The sequence below is a fragment of the Salmo salar genome, chromosome 07, assembly GCF_965601325.2.
Source record: "Salmo salar chromosome 07, fSalSal1, whole genome shotgun sequence".
Classification (NCBI taxonomy): Eukaryota; Metazoa; Chordata; class Actinopteri; order Salmoniformes; family Salmonidae; genus Salmo; species Salmo salar.
In genome coordinates this window covers 42,607,658-42,624,148 of record NC_138297.1, presented here as the reverse complement: position 1 = coordinate 42,624,148, position 16,491 = coordinate 42,607,658, and positions in this window count along the sequence as shown.

Genomic DNA, 16,491 nt, shown 5'->3' with positions numbered 1-16,491 from the left:
GTTAGTTGTCTTTCATGTTGTTTACCTTTGTCATATAGCAATATGCAAATATTAAATACACATACAGTGTAGATGCTGTTTATAACATGGATAAGCCACTCAATGTGTCGTTTTGGCTTTTCAAGAGCCAGTTCTCCTTTCAGACTGTGGGTGACGCTATAGACAAGCAGTTGGACTGTTTAACCAAGGCTGCCATTTTCAGTTCATTCCTATCACCACTAGGGTGCGTTAAAACATTACCCTTTCATTTAAAAGTTGACCTGTGGCTGGTTTGTGCTTACAAATGATACCTGGAGGTATCACTCACTCTCACTGACCTTTGGTTATCAATACCAAAGTCAGCAATTAGCGTGATCACAGTCTTCCCTGGGCCAAAGACTACTTGCAAAGTAAGGAGACGTTTGAATAGTTGTGTAGCGCAGGTGAATTACACCTTGAAGTCATTAAAGCGACCGAAACGGGTTGAATTCGGCAGACATAAACATAAGCACTTTCTAAAATGGGTACCATACTGCGACCAATATGCTGCTACAAATGACCTGTAAAACCAGTCATAAGAGTGTCTAAGTCCATAGTACTGTATTGGAGAGGGGAGGCGATGTTTTGGCAGAGAAAGAGCTGGCTAGAGGAAGGGAAGGGAGTATGGAACAGTGCATCCTCTCTGCAGATCATACAGATGGTACAGAGGCACACGTAGGTGTGTAACCTGCCATAGGGGCACAAAAGGGTGGAGAAGTCGAGCAGCATGCTTCTGCAAATATGCATTCATTTTTATATGGAAGTGATGTGTTGTTATCGTTTCTCTGTGATAAAGGACCTAACCCTTTTCCACAGCTCTCTTTGGCATGAGACACGTTTGCCTGTGCTGATAGGAAAATGGTCAAGGCAAATGTGATCGGAGTAAACATTTACAGTGTCTTCTCAGAGGCTCTGAAACGATCAACATGCTGTATCCCATGTGTCGTGCGAAACGGAGACGCTGTATCAGTTTAGTTTATATTTACAATACAGTACAATGTGATTCTTCAGGTAGCAGATACTCCTCTAATAAAGTTGTTTTTACGTTTTATGATTAGCAGATGGCCCAGTTTTGGATGAAAGCAGATGCGGGCTCCGTAGCAATACTAAACATCCCACACGATGTTATATGGGACCTTGCTGTGACTGGACTGGCAGGAATGAGTTCAAAGGTTTGTTGTCTGTTGCTGTACTGTATGTCACTGTGATTTAGACTGAAACGATCAAGAAACAAGGCTTCAGATCCACTCTGAGTACATGTAAAGGGTTGGTATTAAAATCAGTTGCTCAACATGCAGTGGCCTGCAAAGCTTTGATTGGCTCATATAGCATCAATAGACAGCTTGGCCAGGCTTGTGAGATACAATAATTGGCTAGGCCACATTGAAGTGTGGGACATCAACTTTGCTATAAAAGAAGTATGTTGTTCATTGCTCTCTCTTCCATATCTGGCAATCCTTGCCAGTGTAATATTTCCTTTCAGCAGTCGCCCTGTAAAATGCATGCATTCTGTATCAGACTAGTGGCATTTCCTTAAATGACAATAAACAAGGGTTACCCACTAGGGAGGTTGTTGAAGTCATTCTTTCAGAACTAACCAATGAAAGTACCCAGACTTCCATTTATGGACATCAGTCGGTATGGCACGATCACTGGAGGGCCATGGGGGAGATGCTCTTTAAGGCCCAATGAAAGTAGTGACCTGAACCACATGCTGAGAGAGAACACACTCAGCAGATGTGTGGAGGAGTGGTCCACCTCCTGCCTTAGTGGGATGTTTTATTAGGCTTCCTATGGAGCATAGGCTGTTGGGCACGTGCCAGGGCCCATCACACTTGACAGTATCTTTATGCTATGGGATTTAAGAATGCAGCGTCAGACGTCTCTGAAGCCGCCTCCTTGTCATGGTGATGGTTCCCCACCTGCTCAGAATGGAGATGGCTCAATTATTGTAACGGGCTGTGCTGCTTAGTGTGCAGAAAATGATGTAAGCCATTTCATCACGAGATAAGTAAGGGTGTTTTCACACTTGTTCCCTTTCAGCCAGTTTTTGTGAACCCAGTTCGCGAAAAAAAAAAAGTGCAGTGTGAACACTCCAAAGGAACTCAGACCCAGGAAAAAGAGCCCCGAATCAAACCGAACTTGAGACTATCTCGAGAGGTGGTATGAGTTCAGTTCGCTTGAATTCCGCGGTCCGGTTCAGTTTTTTTAGGACAATGTGAACGCAAAGCTCCCCAGGTTCGCGTTTCATTATTCCCGCACCACACGCTAGACTACTGCAACACCGTTTCCCCTGCCATAATCCCTCACATTGGTACCACAAAAGAGAGATGATGATGTGCAGGTTCGCGGACAAAAAACCTGTGCCGTTTATGGATATTGATTAGCGAATGTCACGGACGCACAGATATTCCAAAATGAGTTTTTGGTTCAGATTATTTGTTTGCAAAATGTGATCTATAGGCTAAGAGAGATTCATACATTTTTTATTGATTGTGGGGTTTGAATAGTGTGAGAAGACAATATTTGGTGAGAATCACAACATAGCGTACAAAATCTATTCTAGCTCTTAAAGTAGCCTACCTTGGCTGTACAACAGTATTATTTATTCTGCAGTTATTGTATTGCTATTTATTCTGTTACCAATCACATTTACATGTTAATAGTATCTTCTGATTGCAATTAGCATGTCTCATATTTGAACTGAATGCAATCTATTAGCTTCCAAAATGTAAGTAGGTATATCTAGCTGTCCATAGCACATTCTGATTGGATAGCTTGTCCTGCACTTTGTAAAAACCCACAGTGCATGTTGTAAAAAAATATCTTAGTTCCTTTCTAAACATAGCAATATGAATGCAAAGAGGACTCGGCCCACAAAATAGGTGAAGTGAACAGGCAAAAGAGTTGAGTACTCACTCAAAGGCAAGGGCAGTGTGAATACAAAGAGAACTGAGTTATTTTGCTTTTCTTTACCCCAGAATTCACTTTAAAGAAGACTGAGATTGGTTCTTTTAAAGTGGACTAAATGAAAACACCCTAATTTATTTGCAATTGAGGCATCATTTTTCAGTTTCATTATTAGACTCCACTGTAGTTTTATGGGAACAAGTAACATTATTCAACCACGTCCCATGTTCAACGTTTTATCTTCTCTGCCACACTTTGTCCAATTCGGCATGAAGGCTCAAGTTTACATTAGGTATAGACCTGAAGATGTAAGTAAGATAGATTCTCTGTATGTGCTTTAGCCTTATAGCTGGGGATGACGGTGTCCCCCAGGGATGTGTTCTGGTGCACCTTGACATGTAGAAGAGGTGGAACCTAAGCCAGGTGGGTCACATCTAGGCCTTCTAATCTCTCTGTGGGCCCGTAACACGCTACATGTAATTGATCATAATAAATCATTTGACATAATGCAGAGTGGAAATTGGCCATGGAAGGAGGTCATAGGGGGATGGATATGTTCAGTCCCGTATACGAAGTCATCATGCAGCTTTAAAAAAACTAGTATCCACAGAAGGGGCTTGGGTTTCACGAGACCTGTGGGGGATTTGGGAGATTAAGCACATGTATGGATGTTATGTTACCGTCATGCGTTATTCAGTTTCATTTTGAATTTCGGGTTCAATAACAGTGTTCCTTCATGAATGAAAATGTGACACATTTTTCTCACACATTTTTCAAGTGCAGAGTGTTTCTGGTTCATCTACTATGCTGTCACTTGCCGTGCTTGTGTTGAGGCCAAGCACACCAGATCCACTACAACTTTGTAACAACCTTTCCATAATGTTTCATTAGTGTCAAACAGATTTTACAGCAGCGTATTTACAACAACATTGTGTTTTTACCAGGATTCACTTGCCACAATTCACTCAAACCAGGATCGCTGCTCTGGAGACAGATTTGTGAAGCTGACGTTCTCAGACTAATCTTTTCTTTGCCCATGGTCAGAGGAGGACCAAAGGTCAATGTTGAGTCAACCATGAGACCAGAAGCTCTGGGAGTGTAGCCTTAACTGTGGCTGCAGCTGGGCATCCATCCTCAGGTTGACCAAACACAGGGAGGAGAAAGCACAGCGTTAATCCACCCTGTCTTTGATGTCGGCCGTGGTGTTGGAGGTTGTTTTTCTGCCGCGGAGCTGGAGGTCAACACAGCTGCTGATTGAGGCTGAATGCTTCTGGTAGAGCAGCAGAGAGAGTTTGTAGCCAGCTTCAGCAAGGGTAACATTTTAACACTCACACTTGGTCATACTGTATATGGGTGGCATCTTCCTGCAGGATTTGTGTGTTTGTTTGTTCCGTAACACCTAGCGATCATGAGAGTGCTCAGAGAACTCCCTGATTGCGTTATTTTTTTTACCTGTTTAATAGACTGACACACAATTCAAATCAAATAAAATGGAATTGCATTGGTCGAGTACACATATTTTGCAGATGTTATCGCAGGTGTAGTGAAATGCTCATGTTCCTTGCTCCTACAGCGCAGTAATACCTAACAATACAAAACAATACACAGAAATACCCAAAAATGTAAAGAAATGAATTAAGAAATATAGAAATATTAAAACGAGTGGTGTCAGAGTCTGGAATATAAATATATATGTACAGTGCCATCAGAAAGTATTTACACCCCTTGACTTTTTCCACATTTTGTTGTGTCCCAAACTGGGATTAAAATATATTTTTCATTTTTTGTAAACGATCTAAACAAAGTATTCTGTAATGTCAAAGTGGAAGAAAAATTATAACATTTGTAAAATAACAATTTTTTTATTTTTTATTTAACTAGGCAAGTCAGTTAAGAACAAATTCTTATTTCTAATGACCGCCTATCAGGGAACAGTGGAACAACTGCCTTGCTCAGGGGCAGAACAACAGATTTTTACCTTGTCAGCTCAGGGATTCAATCCGGCAACCTTTCGGATAATGGCCCAATGCTCTAACCACTAGGCTACCTGCTACCCCTAATATATCTTGAATAGATAAGAGTTCAACCCCCTGAGTCAATACACGTTAGAATCACCTTTGGCAGTGATTACAGCTACCATGCTGTGTTGTCATGTGTTGCTGCCTTGCTATGTTGTTATCTTAGGTCTCTCTTTATGTAGTGTTGTGTTGTCTCTCTTGTTGTGATGTGTGTTTTGTCCTATTGTATATATTTATTTATTGTAATCCCAGGCCCCTGTTCCCACAGGAGGCCTTTTGCCTTTTGGTAAGCCGTCATTGTAAATAAGAATTTGTTCTTAACTGGCTTGCCTAGTTAAATAAAGGTTAAATAAAATTAAATAAAAAAGCTGTATGTCTTTCTGGGTAAGTCTTTAAGAGCTTTGTTCATCTGTGTTGTACAATATTTGCACATTATTCTTTTTTAAATTCTTCAAGCTGGATATTGATCATTGCTAGACAGCCATTTTCAAGTCTTGCCATAGATTTTCAAGCTGATTTAAGTCAAAACTGTAACTAGGCCACTCAGGAACATTCAATGTCATCTTGGTAAGCAACTCCAGTGTATATTTGGCCTTGTGTTTTTGGTTATTGTCCTGCTGACAGGTGAATTTGTCTCCCAGTGTCTGTTGGAAAATAGACTGAACCAGGTTTTCCTCTAGGATTTTGCCTGTGCTTAGCTCTATTCCGTTTCTTTTTATCATATAAATATCCCTCGTTGGTGCCGATGACAAGCATACCCATAACATGATGCAGCCACCACCATGCTTGAAAATATAAAGATTGGTACTCAGTGATGCTCCAAACATGATGGTTTGTATTCAGGACATGAAGTTAATTTCTTTGCCAAATTTTTTTCAGTTTTACTTTAGTGCCTAATTGCAAACAGGATGCATGTTTTGGTATATTTTTATTCTGTACAAGCTTCCTTCTTCTCACCCTATCAATTAGGTTAGTATTGTGGAGTAACTACAATGTTGCTGATCCATCCTCAGTTTTCTCCTATCACAGCCATTAAACTCTGTAACTGTTTTAACGTCTCCATTAGCCTCATGGTGAATTCCCTGAGCGTTTTCCTTCCCTTCCGGCAACTGAGTTAGGAGAGACACCTGTATCTTTGTAGTGACTGGGTGTATTGATACACCATCCAACGTGTAATTAATAACTTCACCATGCTCAAGGGATATTCAATCTCTGCTTGTTTTTATTTTTTCCATCTACCAATAGGAGCCCTTATTTGAGGCATTGGAAATCCTCCCTGGTCTTTGTGGTTGAATCTGTGTTTGAAATTCACTGCTCAATTGAGGGACCTTACAGATAACTGCGTGTGAAGTACAAAGATGAGATAGTCATTCAAAAATCATGTTTAACACTACTATTGCACACAGAGTGAGTCCATGCAACTTATTTGACTTGTTAAGCAAATGTTTACCCCTGAACTTATTTAGGCTTGCCGTAACAAAGGGGTTGAATTCTTATTGACTCAAGACATTTCATTTTTTCATTTTTAAATAATTAAAATTAATAGATTTCTAAAAACATAATTCCACTTTGATATTATGGGGTATTGAGTTTAGGCCAGTGACAACATTTCAATTTAATCCATTTTAAAGTCAGGCTGTAACACAACAAAATGTGGAAAAAGTCAAGGGGTGTAAATACTTTGTATAATGTATGATGGCGTGTACAGACAGTTTGGACAGTATATGAATAGGAAAGGTGTGTACAGCAGTACTGTAGTTGTATAGGATGAGCCTTGACTAGAATACAGTATTTACATATAAAGTGGGGAAACAGTATGTAGACATTATTAAAGTGACCAGTGTTCAATTACTATAGACATAGGGCAGCAGTCTCTAAGGTGCACGGTAGAGTAATCGGGTGGGAGGCCGGCTAGTGGTGACTATTTAACAGTCTGACAGTCTGATATTTAACAGTCTCCCACCTCCTCATTGGTTTTTAGGAGCATATACCCACACGGGTGATTGAAAGATGAACAAGGTCCACACTTCAGTCCAGTTGATTGCTGTAACGCATCTTAAAGTTGTTTGTCAACGCCATATAAAATCCACAGAAGAAGAAGACTGAACTAGGAAAAATTAGTAGAAACTAACTAGGTTTCCACTTTTATCTGTGGATACATTTTTGGAGTAGAGGACACACGATTTTGTGTGTCTCAAAATAGGTCAATATTCTACAAAGATCCAGCAAAAAAAATACCTTATACATTTCAGGTAAAATAACAACCCAATGTTTATATCTCAGGACAAATTAGCGGGCAACAGCAAGCTAGCTAGCTAAATGTCCATGTTTCATATGTGTTTCTACCTGTCCCCAAATGAATATATTTGGTTCAGAGTTCGTTTTCATATTTCAACCTGCATGTCCTGATCACGTCTGGTGTGGATGGACAAAATCAACATGCGTGCGATAGCGCACGTGGACACACTCGTGTGCCCGGTGTAGACACCATGTCAGTGGCCAAGCCAAATTTCTTCAGCCTCCTGAGGTTGAAGAGGGCTGTTGCGCCTTCTTCACCACACTGTCTGTCTGAATGGACCATTTCAGGTTGTCAGTGATGTGCACGCCTAGGAGCTTGAAGCTTTTAACCATCTCCATCAGATTGTAATTGACTTCTCTACTAATTGGTAAGCTGCCATTGGATATATATTTCCTAGAAAGGAAGGGGTACATTTCACTGGGACCAAGCTCCTGCCATCCAGGACCTCTGTACCAGGCGGTGTTAGAGGAAGGCCCTAAAAATTTTCAAAAACTCCAGCCACCCAAGTCATAGACTGTTCTCTCTGCTACCGCACGGCAAGAGGTACCGATGCACCGCTTGCCGGGAACCAACAGGACCCTGAACAGCTTCTGCCCCCAAGCCATAAGACTGCTAAATAGTTAGTTAAATAGTTAACTAAATAGCTACCTGTACTATTTGCGTTGACCTTTTTTGCACAAACTTTTTGGAATCATCACATAGGCTGCTGCTACTGTTTATTCTCTGTCACTTTATTCCTAGTTGTACGTACATATCTACCTCAATTACCTCGTACCCCTGCACATCGACTTGGTACTGGTACCCCTTGTATATAGCCAAGTTATCGTTGCTCATTACTTTTATTATTATGTGTTTTACTTTTCTATTATTTCTCCATTTTCGATCTCTCTGCATTGTTGGGAAAGGCCCGTAAGCATTTCACTTTTAGTCGACACCTGTTGTTTACAAAGAATGTGACGAATAAAATGTAATTTGATTTGATTTGGCATAGCATAAACCACAGTGTATTGCTGAGGTAAACACCTGAGATCATGATTTAATTATGGAGTGAACAACAACAGCCTGCAGAGCTCCAGGTTATTATAACAACTATAAACATACCTCGGCTACATAATATTTTAAGCAATCAAATTATGCATGAGAGTGGTTTTGCATGAGAATAGTGAAGGTTGGCGATTTGTGGGGCTGGGGATTTGTGGGTAAAGGAGAAGGGGAAACGTGCCGGTCTGAATTATCTACCTTGATGTTAAATACCTGGGACTTTATCTCGCTTTACGCAGAGAGCAAACAAACATTTCATATTTTGTGTTTGCTGGATTTATCTGATGTGAGCAAGGTTGATTGGAATTCTGTTTATACAGAACATGACAAAATCTAACGAACACTTTGTCACACACATAAAGTGGCACTCACTCGCACACACACACTCACAACATATTGCTTATACCATGTGTATGGATTATGACTTAACATGTGCAATAGAGAATTACTATGCATGTGTATTTTTCTGGTTCAATGGCCTCATTTGTTTAAATGCAGCCTTTGTCTATAATATCATTGTTTTAAGAGGAAAACAAAATAGCAGAGATGCCCTTCTGCTATTTCCTAGTAATCTGCAGAACACTGGCTCTATTGTTTTATTATGGGGTGGCGGCTCCTTACCAACCCACTAACATTTAGAACAGGGTTGGAGAGCCCTCGCCTAGACGTTTAATATTAGTTCAGATTGCGATCTGAGCCCGTAGTTATCAAGCGTCTCAGAGTAGGAAATTGCCCCAAAATGTGGTTCTACAGTACTTTACAATTTTCCAAGATGGCGTAGCAGTGCAGACATGTTTTGTTCATCCTCTCGTGTACTTTTGTATTTTTCGTCTTTTTTGTATATATTTCAATTTTATTTTCAGTCTCTTTTCCATTTTAATTCAATTATACCTTCCGGTAACCTGCCTCACCCAATGTGATACGGGACCGCTATTATTTTTATTTTTAGACCTTATAGCAAGAACCACCTAGCCATCAGAAGCTAACCAGCTAATTAGCTACAAGCTATTTAGTCATTGTTAGCCACTGCTAGCGTCCTTTACCTTCTGCACAGATACCAGCCCTTTTTTTGCCTGGATAATACTCGCCAGCCTACCAGTATCGGACTGTCTCTCCACTACAACGCCGGATTCCTGCCGTAATCCCAGGACCATTACTCCTGATCTTCACAGCTAGCTAGCACCCACCGAGTTACCTAGTACTGAAGCTATCCCTGAGGCCCACCTCCCGGCCTACTCAGTTGTTCACCCGGACTCCACCCAAACACGGCTAGAACCCACTACTCCACCGGATCCTCGCCGTAAGCTCTGGACCTTGGCACCGGATCACCGCTGCTACCGAGTGGCTATAGTGGCTACTGCCCCTGCCCCGAAGCTAGCACCAGTTAGCCATGAGCCAGGCGCATCTCCCGGCTAGCAAACTAAATTACTACAACTACAATACCTCTTTCGCCATCTGGCTTGGATCCTTTGTCGACACGGCGCCCCGCCGCACCACCACGACTGGTCTGCTGACGAATACTCCATCCGCTGTGCCTTCAACCTGCCTCCGTCGGACGTCGGAGCAGACGCTTCTACTAGCCCCGGGCTACTAACTTTAAACGCCGTGTCGCACGCGTGCTAGCATAGTAGCGACTACTCCGCGGCTTCCCTGTTCCATCTATTGCTGCCCCCTGGACCCTATGATCACTTGGCTACGTAGCTGATGTCTGTTGGACTGTCCATTAATCACGGTACTCCCTTCTGTTTATTTTTTTTTTATCTGTCGGCCCCAGCTGCGAACTCAGGCTCTGTGTGTAGTTAACCGACCCTCTCTGCCCAGTCATCGCCATTTTACCTGTTGTTGTTGTTTTAGCTGATCAGCTATTGATGTCTCACCCGTTGTTGTCTAGCTAGCTCTCCCAATCAACACCTGTGATTACTTTATGCCTCGCTGTATTTCTCTCTCAAATGTCAATATGCCTTGTATACTGTTGTTTAGGTTAGTTATCATTGTTTTAGTTTACAATGGAGCCCCTAGTTCCACTCATCATATCTCTGATGCCTCCTTTGTCCCACCTCCCACACATGCGGTGACCTCACCCATTATAACCAGCATGTCCAGAGATACAACCTCTCTTATCATCACTCAATGCCTGGGCTTACCTCCGCTGTACCCACACCCCACCATACCCCTGTCTGCACATTATGCCCTGAATCTATTCTACCATGCCCAGAAATCTGCTCCTTTTATTCTTTGTCCCCAACGCTCTAGGCGACCAGTTTTGATAGCCTTTAGCCGTACCCTCATCCTACTCCTCCTCTGTTCCTCGGGTAATGTGGAGGTAAACCCAGGCCCTGCGTGTCCCCAGGCACCCTCATTTGTTGACTTCTGTGATCGAAAAAGCCTTGGTTTCATGCATGTCAACATCAGAAGCCTCCTCCCTAAGTTTGTTTTACTCACTGCTTTAGCACACTCCGCAAACCCTGATGTCCTTGCCGTGTCTGAATCCTGGCTTAGGAAGGCCACCAAAAATTCTGAGATTTCCATACCCAACTACAACTTTTCCCATCAAGATAGAACTGCCAAAGGGGGAGGAGTTGCAATCTACTGCAGAGATAGCCTGCAAAGTTCTGTCATACTTTCCAGGTCTATACCCAAACAGTTCGAACTTCTAATTTTAAAAATGAATCTCTCCAGAAATAAGTCTCTCACTGTTGCCGCCTGCTATCGACCCCCCTCCGCTCCCAGCTGTGCCCTGGACACCATTTGTGAATTGATCGCCCCCCATCTAGCCTCAGAGTTCGTTCTGTTAGGTGACCTAAACTGGGATATTAACACCCCGGCAGTCCTACAATCTAAGCTAGATGCCCTCAATCTCACACAAATCATCAAGGAACCCACCAGGTACAACCCTAAATACGTAAACATGGGCACCCCCATAGACATTATCCTGATCAACTTGCCCTCCAAATACACCTCCGCTGTTTTCAATCAGGATCTCAGCGATCACTGCCTCATTGCCTGTATCCGCTATTGGTCTGCAGTCAAACGACCACCCCTCATCACTGTCAAACGCTCCCTAAAACACTTCTGCGAGCAGGCCTTTCTAATCGACCTGGCCCGTGTATCCTGGAAGGATATTGACCTCATCCCGTCAGTCGAGGATGCCTGGTCACTCTTTAAAAGTAATTTCCTCACCATCTTAGATAAGCATGCCCCGTTCAAAAAATGCAGAACTAAGAACAGATGGTTCTGTTGGTTCACTCCAGACCTGACTGCCCTTGACCAGCACAAAAACATCCTGTGGCGGACTGCAATAGCATCAAAAAGTCCCCGCGATATGCAACTGTTCAGGGAAGTCAGGAACCAATACACGCAGTCAGTCAGGAAAGAAAAGGCTAGCTTTTTCAAGCAGAAATTTGCATCTTGTAGCTCTAACTCCAAAAAGTTTGGGACACTGTGAAGTCCATTGAGAACAAGAGCACCTGCTCCCAGCTGCCCACTGCACTGAGGCTAGGTAACACGGTCACCACCGATAAATCCATGATAATCGAAAATTTCATTAAGCATTTCTCAATGGCTGGCCATGCCTTCCTCCTGTCTACTACAACCCTGGCCAACAGCTCCCCCCCCCGCAGCTACTCGCCCAAGCCTCCCCAGCTTCTCCTTCACCCAAATCCAGATAGCAGATGTTCTGAAAGAGCTGCAAAACCCGGACCCGTACAAATCAGCTGGGCTTGACAATCTGGACCCTCTCTTTCTAAAACTATCCGCCGCCATTATTGCAACCCCTAGTACCAGCCTGTTCAAACTCACTTTTGTATCGTCCGAGATCCCTAAAGATTGGAAAGCTGCCGCGGTCATCCCCCTCTTCAAAGGGGGTGACACCCTAGACCCAAATACCTATTTCCATCCTGCCCTGCCTATCTAAAGTCTTCAAAAGCCAAGTTAATAAACAGATCACTGACCATTTCAAATCCCACCGTACCTTCTCCGCTGTGCAATCCGGTTTCCGAGCCGGTCACGGGTGCACCTCAGCCACGCTCAAGGTACTAAACGATAACATAACCGCCATCGATAAAAGACAGTACTGTGCAGCCGTCTTCAACAACCTGGCCAAGGCTTTCGACTCTGTCAATCACCGTATTCTTATCGGCAGACTCAATAGCCTTGGATTTTCTAATGACTGCCTCGCCTGGTTCACCAACTACTTTGCAGACAGAGTTCAATGTGTCAAATCGGAGGGCCTGTTGTCCGGACCTCTGGCAGTGTCTATGGAAGTACCACAGGGTTCAATTCTCGGGCCGACTCTTTTCTCTGTATATATCAATGATGTTGCTCTTGCTGCGGGCGATTCCCTGATCCACCTCTACGCAGACGACACCATTCTGTATACTTCTGGCCCTTCCTTGGACACTGTGCTAACAAACCTCCAAACGAGCTTCAATGCCATACAACACTCCTTCCGTGGCCTCCAACTGCTCTTAAACGCTAGTAAAACCAAATGCATGCTTTTCAACCATCTCCAATCCAAAATCAAATCTAGAATCGGATTTCTATTTCGCAACAAAGCCTCCTTCACTCACGCCGCCAAACTTACCCTAGTAAAACTGACTATCCTACCGACCCTCGACTTCGGCGAGATCATCTATAAAATAGCTTCCATTACTCTACTCAGCAAACTGGATGCAGTCTATCACAGTGCCATCCGTTTTGTTACCAAATCACCTTATACCACCCACCACTGCGACCTCTATGCTCTAGTCGGCTGGCCCTCACTACATATTCGTCGCCAGACCCACTGGCTCCAGGTCATCTATAAGTCTATGCTAGGTAAAGCTCCGCCTTATCTCAGTTCACTGGTCACGATAACAACACCCATCCATAGCACACGTTCCAGCAGGTATATCTCACTGATCATCCCCAAAGCCAACACCTCATTTGGCCGTCTTTCCTTCCAGTTCTCTGCTGCCAGTGACTGGAACGAATTGCAAAAATCACTGAAGTTGGAGACTTTTATTTCCCTCACCAACTTTAAACATCAGCTACCTGAGCTGCTAACCGATCGCTGCAGCTGTACATAGTCCATCTGTAAATTTCCCACCCAATCTACCTACCTCATCCCCATACTGTTTTTATTTTATTTACTTTTCTGCTCTTTGCACACCAGTATTTCTACTTGCACATCATCATATGCTCATTTATCACTCCAGTGTTAATCTGCTAAATTGTAATTATTCGCTCCTATGGCCTATTTATTGCCTACCTCCTCATGCATTTTGCACACACTGTATATAGACTTACTTTTTTTTCTACTGTGTCATTGACTTGTTTATTGTGTTATTGGCTTGTTTATTGTTTACTCCATGTGTAACTCTGTGTTGTTGTCTGTGTCACACTGCTTTGCTTTATCTTGGCCAGGTCGCAGTTGTAAATGAGAACTTGTTCTCAACTAGCCTACCTGGTTAAATAAAGGTGAAATATATATTTGTAAAAAATGTTATCAACATTCCTGTGACATAAAAGTACTCATATCTCAGGGTGTATTTATGAGAGCTTGAGAGGTGTCCTAACCGGTTAGGAGTTGCCAGAAGATGGATGCATTGAGACGACAGCAAACACACACATTTAGGGAGAGGAGGGATGTTTTAAAAACGTTTAATAATGGCAATTTATTCAAAAGATACTGGTTAGATTGGGATGGTATACTTTATGTGACTGACCTTGTCCTTAATGCTATTTCTCCATCTACTGGATGATCGTGTGCTCTCATAGCAGAGATCAAAGTAATTGGCACTTTACACTTCTTGGCAACAGGAAAAATGCAACAGTGTAACAGCGATGATTTTGGGTCCATCACAGACTACTATGAGCAGAGCAATCTGTCAAACCCTGATGGCACTTACGGCACCTTAAATCAATCGAAGGTTCATTGATTTCCCACCACTCAACGCCAGATTATTCAAAAACAAGCTGCTTTCATGCAAATCGCTGGTTTTCCCGGAGTTGTTGGCGTCATTGACTGTACCCACATCAAAATCATTGCCCCACACATGGATGAGGACACATTCATCAATGGAAGGCAGTACCACAGTATTAACACCCAAGTGGTTATTAATGCAGTCTATATGATGCTTGATGTTGTAGCCAACTTGCCTGCGTCTACACATGACTCCAGAGTGCTCAATGAGAGTGGCCTCAACATGCTGTTTGAGCGCAATGTTGTTCCCCCTGGATGTCACCTGCTTGTTGACAAGGGGTACCCCCAGAGGACATGGCTGCTGACCCCTTTCATACGACCTCTTCCCGGCGCTCAGCTCAATTATAAACAGCTGAGGCAATATGCTTAACATTTGTTGTAATGGACTTTAGGCCAAAACATTTTTATTGGACTTTATCTCAGCATATTTAAAATATGAATCTACAGTTGAAGTTGGAAGTTTACATACACCTTAGTCAAATACGTTTAAACTCAGTTTTTCACAATTCCTGACATTTAATCCTAGTACAAATTCCCTGTCTTAGCTCAGTTAGGATCATCACTTTATTTTAAGAAGATGAAATGTCAGAATAATAGTAGAGAGAAGGATTTATTTCAGCTTTTATTTCTTTCATTACATTCCCAGTGGGTCAGAAGTTTACATACACTCAATTAGTATTTGGTATTATTGCCTTTAAATTGTTGAACTTGGGTCAAACGTTTCGAGTAGCCGTCCACAAGCTTCCCACAATAAGTTGAGTGAATTTTGGCCCATTCCTCCTGACAGAGCTGGTGTAACTGAGACAGGTTAGTTGGCCTCCTTGCTCGCACACGCTTTTTCAGTTCTGCCCACAAATTTTCTATAGGATTGAAGTCAGGGCTTTGTGATGGCCAGTCCAATACCTTGACTTTGTTGTCCTTAAGCCATTTTGCCACAACTTTGGAAGTATGCTTGGGGTCATTGTCCATTTGGAAGACCCATTTGCGACCAAGCTTTAACTTCCTGACTGATGTCTTGAGATGTTGCTTCAATAAATCCACATAATTTGCACCAGTCCCTCCTGCAGCAAAGCACCCTCACAACATGATGCTACCATCCCTGTGTTTCAAGGTTGGGATGGTGTTCTTCGGCTTGCAAGCCTCTGTCACGGGTGTCGTAGGGTGTAGACCAAAACACAGCGGGAAAATGTATACTCATCTTTTTATTAGTGAAGAAGGAAAAACACAAACAACGTATACAAAAACAAACGAACTAGACAGTCTCGTCAGGCACACAGCAAAACAAGAAACAATCTCCCACAATTCCCAAAACAAACACACTCCTAAATATAGGACCTTCAACGATAGACAGCTGCCTCCAATTGAAGGCCCCAATCCCCATTACCAAAACATAGAAATACAAATGCCTAGACAGAACATAGAAATAAACTAACATAGAACGATAACCCAAAAACCCCAGAATACATAAATCAAATTCCCCTCTACATACACAACCACCCCGAACCATATAAACCAAATACCCCCAATACATGAACACACACACAAACACACCCTGAAACACATAAAACAAATACCCCCTGCCACGTCCTGACCAAACTATAAGAACAAATAACCCCTTTACTGGTCAGGACGTGACAGCTTCCCCCTTTTGCCTCCAAACATAGCGATGGTCATTATGGCCAAACATTTCAATTGTTGTTTCATCAGACCAGAGGACATTTCTCCAAAAAGTACGATCTTTGTCCCCATGTGCAGTTGCAAACCGTAGTCTGTCTTTTTTATGGCGGTTTTGGAGCAGTGGCTCCTTCCTTGCTGAGAGGCCTTTCGGATTATGTCGATATAGGACTCGTTTTACTGTGGATATAGATACTTTTGTACCTGTTTCCTCCAGCATCTTCACAAGGTCCTTTTCTGTTGTTCTGGGATTGATTTGCACTTTTCGCACCAAAGTACGTTCATCTCTAGGAGACATAAAGCGTCTCCTTCCTAAGCGGTATGGTCCCATGGTGTTTATACTTGCGTACTATTGTTTGTACAGATGAACGTGGTACCTTCAGGCGTTTGGAAATTGCTCCCAAGGATGAACCAGACTTGTGGAGGTCTACCATTTTTTTCTGAGGTGTTGGCTGATTTCTTTTGATTTTCCCATGATGTCAAGCAAAGAGGAACTGAGTTTGAAGGTAGGCCTTGAAATACATCCACAGGTACACCTCCAATTGACTCAAATGATGTCACTTAACCTA